Source organism: Pituophis catenifer, unplaced genomic scaffold, assembly GCF_029215685.1.
Source record: "Pituophis catenifer annectens isolate HBS135680 unplaced genomic scaffold, rPitCat1.0.hap2 SCAF_2, whole genome shotgun sequence".
NCBI classification, from domain to species: Eukaryota; Metazoa; Chordata; class Lepidosauria; order Squamata; family Colubridae; genus Pituophis; species Pituophis catenifer.
Genome location: NW_027256882.1, coordinates 16,746,958 through 16,753,127, shown reverse-complemented (window position 1 = coordinate 16,753,127; position 6,170 = coordinate 16,746,958).

Here is a 6,170-nt window from a genome sequence, read left to right as displayed (position 1 = left end):
TGGAAAGAGAAGAAAGTACATTCAAGAGCACCGTCCCTGCCTGTCCTAAATGTTGTGCCCAACACTCAGCATGACTACAGGCAGTTATCCTTTTCTGATGCATGTTGCTTCTATCTGATGTTTACATCAAAGGCAATCTCTGGAGAATTAGTAGAAGAGGTTCTCAGACCAGGATGGTGATAATTATAGTAAAAAGCAATTTCTCCTTTGGGGGTCCTGAAGTTCTTCCTGGGCTCAATGTGTAGAGGGATAGCTGGAGAAAAGCATGCTAGTGAAAAACTACTAAGAGCCGAGGTGGTGCAGTATTGCAGGCTACTTCAGCTGACTGCTAGCTGCAGTTTGGCAGTTCAAATCTCACCGGCTCAAGGTTGATTCAGCCTTCCATCCTTCCTAGGTGGGTAAAATGAGGACCCAGATTGTTGAGGGCAACAGGCTGACTTTGTAAACCACTCAGAGAGGGCCGTAAAAGCAATATGGAGTGGTAAATAAGTCTAAGTGCTATTGTTATTGCTACTGATATACCCCTGGGGGCACTGTCAGGACATGTCCAGAAAGTGATGCTGGAAGAAGATATTTCAACACCCAGAAAATTGGTTTCTGCTGTCCTTCACTGTGTCCTATGTCTCCAGAGACTGCTGGGGAAGGTCACTCAGAGCTATGGAGTTTGGTGCCACTCTAGATTGATGATACTTAATTCTAGTTATTCTGCAGCCAAGAAATTAAAAGACGCTTGCTCCTGGGGAGGAAAGCTATGGCAAATCTAGACAGCATACTGAAAAGCGGAGACATCACCCTGCCAACAAAAGTACATATAGTCAAGGCTATGGTGTTCCCAGTTGCAATGTATGTGTCGAGTGTCAGCCATTCCCTCGACACATGATCCCGGGGACTGTGACAAGCCAGAAGAACAGAGACACGGTGAAGGGGGGTGTTGTAGCGTTTAGCAGGGCACGGTGATATCAGGTGGTGGACGGTATAGGGAATCTGGGGACAGGGTCAATAAAACGATGTCAAAGGAAACAAATGCCCTTCAATACGAGGGACAGCGAGATCCGGAAGTAACTGAAGGATTAAATAGCGCGGTCACTTTAAATGCACAATTGAGCAAGGGAGGGGCGCTTGCGGGCGTTCTATAAAGCCAGATAAGCGGAGGAATCAGGCATCTCCAACTTTGTTTTTCATCAGAAAACTTCAGCGCTTACTGTATGACCACCGTGTAAGCTACGATTAAACCGGATAGCTTCACCTTTGAGTGTGTGCGTGTGGTGTTTGTTCGGTGGAGCACAGGTGGTTCCAGAGGAGGCTGACAGTATGGCTGTGAACATTGGACCATAAGAAAGGCTGAGAGCCAAAGAATTGAGGCCTTTGAATTATAGTGCTGGAGAAGGTTCCTGCGAGTCCCTTGAACTGCAAGACGATCAAACCGGTCAGTCCTAGAATGTTGTGGTCCGCCAGCAGCCTGTGGACCTGGCAGCAGAGTTGGACAGTGAGGAGGCTGGGGAGGACAATGGGCCAGTCCTGGAGTCAGGGGAAGGCCCAGACGAGGGCTCTGTGTTGGAGGCAAAGATGGGTCCAGGGCCATCTGGGAGCGATGCGCAAACTCCGGAGCCTCCAGAGGCGGACAGCAGAGAGGCAGAGGAACAGGAGGAACCTGTTCCTAGTGCATGCATGCAAAGAGCTGCCAGAAGGCAAGAGCAGCTGAAGCAAAAAGGACAACTTGGGAATAAGGCCAGAAGATGATTGGCCATAAGGCTTAAAAGAGCAGCAACAAGCTGTTGAGTTCTTTGTAGAAAAGCAACGTTGATTCCGGTGCTTCTTTTCAGCATCTCTTGAACTTTGTGGGGGGGGGTTGCCAATAAAACTCTTTGGCAGGTTGCCAAAGACATCAAAGGTTGGTGATAAGGCCGACAGACTGGGTATGAAGAATTTGTTTTGGACTAAGCTGAGAATGAATTAATTCTCAGCTGTTTTAATAAAATAAGTTTTTTCAGGACTGAATTGTGTTTGGTAATCACTACTTGGGCCTCGGTCACAACATAGAGGAGATCAATCCTGACTGCTCTTTAGAAGGCCAGATCCTGAAGATGAAACTCAAATACTTTGGCCACCTAATGAGAAGGAAGGACTTACTGGAGAAGAGCCTAATGCTGGGAAAGACTGAGGGCAAAAGAAGAACGGGACGACAGAGAATGAGGTGGTTGGATGGAGTCATTGAAGCAGTTGGCGTGAGCTTAAATGGACTCCAGAGGATGGTAGAGGACAAGAAGGCCTGGAGGAAAGTTGTCCATGGGGTCATGATGGGTCGGACATGACTTTGCAACTAACAACAAACAACAACATATAGTGGGACAACCTTTGAATACCAGATCAGATTCACCAAGTATGGCCAACCTTCTACCTTTCATTATCAGGATGGTCTTACATATTTCTTCAGATTCCCTCTTTCATTTAAACCTCAAATTAATGCCTAAAATGTACATATCAAGATAGGAAACAAAACCTTCCCAACTAGGTACATCAGGAATGTACCACCAACATGGCCATCTGACAATATTGGGAGAGGATTTACACACAGCCTCAAAGATAGGAAGGCCAAAGAGCCCCCACTCTATCAACTTATGCCCACAGAAAAAGAAGGGGGACCACTTGGTCTTCCCAAACCAGTTTCTGGATGTGTGTGGTAAGAAATCAGGTCGCACCATTCACTATGATCTGGGTACTGCCACTGTCACAGCTGCAGACCTCATGGCCCACTCTCTTTACTTAATAAAATATGGAACTTCAAAATATAAAGCTACTCAGTGATTTACCTGAATGCACAAGTGTGTGGGGGAGGAGAGAATCAGGGGTGAAATGCTCCCGATTCGGACCGGATCGCCTGATCCAGTAGCGATGGTGGCGGGTGGTTCGGAGAACCAGTAGCAAAAATCCCTGTGCACCCCCCCACCTTGCCCAGCTGAGCCGCTTTTTACAACCTCTTCCGAGGAAAAAATGCTTTTAAAAGTAAAAAAAAAAAAAAAGGCTCTGATGATCACGCGGCTCAGCTGGGATTGTCAGAGGCTTTTTTCTGCAACCTCTTGGCCGAAGAGGTCGTAAAAAAAATGCTTTGAAAAATCTCTGATGATCCTAGCTGAGTTGCCTGATTGGCAGAGAGGCATTTTAGAAAAGCCTCTCTGATGATCCCAGCTGAGTTGCCTGATCGGCAGAGACTTTTCAAAGCATTAGAAAAAATGGTTTGAAAAGTTAAAAAAAAAAAAGTTGGCAATGCCCACCCAGTCACATTACACACACACACACACACACACCACCAAGCCATGCCCACAGAACCGGTAGTAACAAATTTTACATTTCACCCCTGGAGAGAATGTCTATCTACTCTATAACTTTCTCCCTATTTAACCAACAAAACTTTCCACAGGCTATCACTTTCCTGTGTCTTAGCTCTCATTCATGAATTGATGTTGATTGAACAGATGGGAAATGAAATTTCACTTGAGGCCAAGCAGTTTTAAAATCAGCTGTAAATTTAGGATGAATATATGGAGATCTTACAGAAAATAAAATCCCAAACAGGCCCTACTCTTAACATAAAGGTAAAAGTTCCCCTCGCACATTATTATTATTATTATTATTATTATTATTATTATTATTATTATTATTATTATTATTATTATTATTATTATCATCTTTAGTGAGATTCACAGCCTTTGAGGCCGGTTAATAGCTCAGCAGCTCGAGTCCTAACCAAGGACCTAGGAACTGTTAAGGTATCGTCGGAGGATGTAAGGTGTTCCGAGTAAGGTGTTTTTTTGTAGAGTCAAAATGTTCAAGTCCGGCAAATTTAGAATTTCTGAATAGCGGGGTAGCCCTTTGGGTATTGCTCCAAGGGCTCCAATTACAATCGGGACAACACACGATTTCTTTTTCCACAGTCGCTCAACTTCAATTTGCAAGTCCCGGTACTTTGTGATTTTTTTCTTGCTGCTTATCTTCAATCCATGCATCACAAGGTATTGCAATGTCAATGAACCATATTTTTTTCTTTTCAACTATTGTTATGTCATTATTTATTATTATTATTATTATTATTATTATTATTATTATTATTATTATTATTATTATTTAGACTTCTATACCGCTTCATAATGCTTTACAGCCCTCTCTAAGCAGTTTACATAGTTATCATATAGCATATTGCATATTAGCATATTGCATTAGCATTAGCATATTGCCCCCAACAATCTGGGTCCTCAGTTTACCCACCTCGGAAGGATGGAAGGCTGAGTCAACCTTGAGCCAGTGAGATTTGATCTGCTGATCTGCTGAACTAGCAGTCAGCTGAAGTAGCTGCAGTACTGCACTCTAACCACTGCGCCACCTCGGCTCTTATATATGCTAGTTGTTCCTGACTCTAGGGAGCCGTGCTCATCTCCATTTCAAAGCCGAAGAGCCAGCGCTGTCCGAAGACGTCTCTGTGGTCATGTGGCTGGCATGACTAAATGCCAAAGACACACAGAGCGCTGTTACCTTCCCACCAAAGGTGGTCCCCATTTTTCTACTTGCATTTTTTATGTGCTTTTGAACTGCTAGGTTGACAGAAGCTGGGAGAAGTATGGGAGCTCAGCCCATTATGTGGCAGTAGGGATTTGAACCGCTGAACTGCTGATATTTTGATCAACAAGCTCAGCATCTTTTTTTTTTTTTTTGATTTATATGCCACCCTTCTCTGGAGACTCAGGGCGGCTTACAATGCGTTAAGCAATAGCCTTCATACTTTTGTATATTTTATACAAAGTCAGCTTATTGCCCCCACTATCTGGGTCCTCATTTCACCTACCTTTGAAAGGATGGAAGGCTGAGTCAACCTTTGAGCCTGGTGAGATTTGAATTTACAGGAATTGCAGACAGCTGGTGTTAATTACAATGCTATCAGTCTGCTGAGCCACCACGCCCTGACTCTTAAGATAAGGTAGGGTTTAAAGGTAGTGATTGCTTCCATGGTCTTATTTTAGACTTCACTGTTAGTATTTTAAAAGGTAAAACTTTTAACATGGTAGCACTCATACCATGTTGGCACATCTTAGCTGCAGAGCACACAGCCCACTTTTTATTTGATAAACTAAGAAACTTTAAAATATCAAGGATCTTAGTGTTTTACATCAACATCTATCCCCTCTATAACTTCTCCCTATTTACCCAATGACAGAGCCCCAAAGCTGCCACTTCCCTGACTCTTAGTTAGTTCTCATCCAAACATTGATATTGCTAGAGCAGATGGGAAATTAAGCTTTACTTCAGGCATAAGTAATTCAAGATATTTTGCGGACCATCTGCTGCCAGCAACAGCTGCCCATTGCCCGATGCGTTCTTACAGGGAGGGCCTGCTCCGGGCACCATCAGCTAGACAGTGTCGGCTGGTGACCCCCAGGGGTAGAGCTTTCTCTGTGGGTGCACCCACCCTTTGGAATCAACTCCCCATGGGGCTCCGGTTGGCTCCTGACCTTTGCACCTTCCGCTGAGAATTAAAAACATGGTTCTTCACATCGCCCAGCCTGGACTGAGAGGGTTTTTAGATTTTGGGGGTTTAAATATAAATTATATACATACATTATGTATTTTATATTTTAATTGGCTGTTTTATTGTTGTGAGCCGCCCTGAGTCCTCGGAGATAGGACGGCATATAAATTTTATTAAATAAATAAATAAATAAACAAACAAATAAATAAATAAGCAATTTTAAAATCAGCTCCAATTTGAGATTGATATGTGGCAAGCTAATACACAAGAAAATTAGAAAGATGCCTTACTCTTAACATTAGGCTGGGATCAACTCTTGGTGTTAGAAGACAGGCAGTAATTGAGTTAAGTGTCCACAGTGGTGGGATTCAAATAATTTAACAACCTATTAATTAAATAATTTAAATTATTTGAATCCCACCACTGCCTTCCCCTTTAAGAAAGTTAAGCCCCAGCAAAGTACCAGCAAAGCAAAGGAAAAAAAAATCCTCCGGAGAAGCTTAGGCAACAGTAAGTCTAGACGTACTGCCAAGAATGTAATAAGGGTTAACCAGAGACGCAGTTTCTGTAAGCAGGGCAATAAAGATTAGGCTAGAAACAACACCAGACTCTTTCCTTTTTGCCTTCCTTACAGGATTAGCCTTGTAAAGTG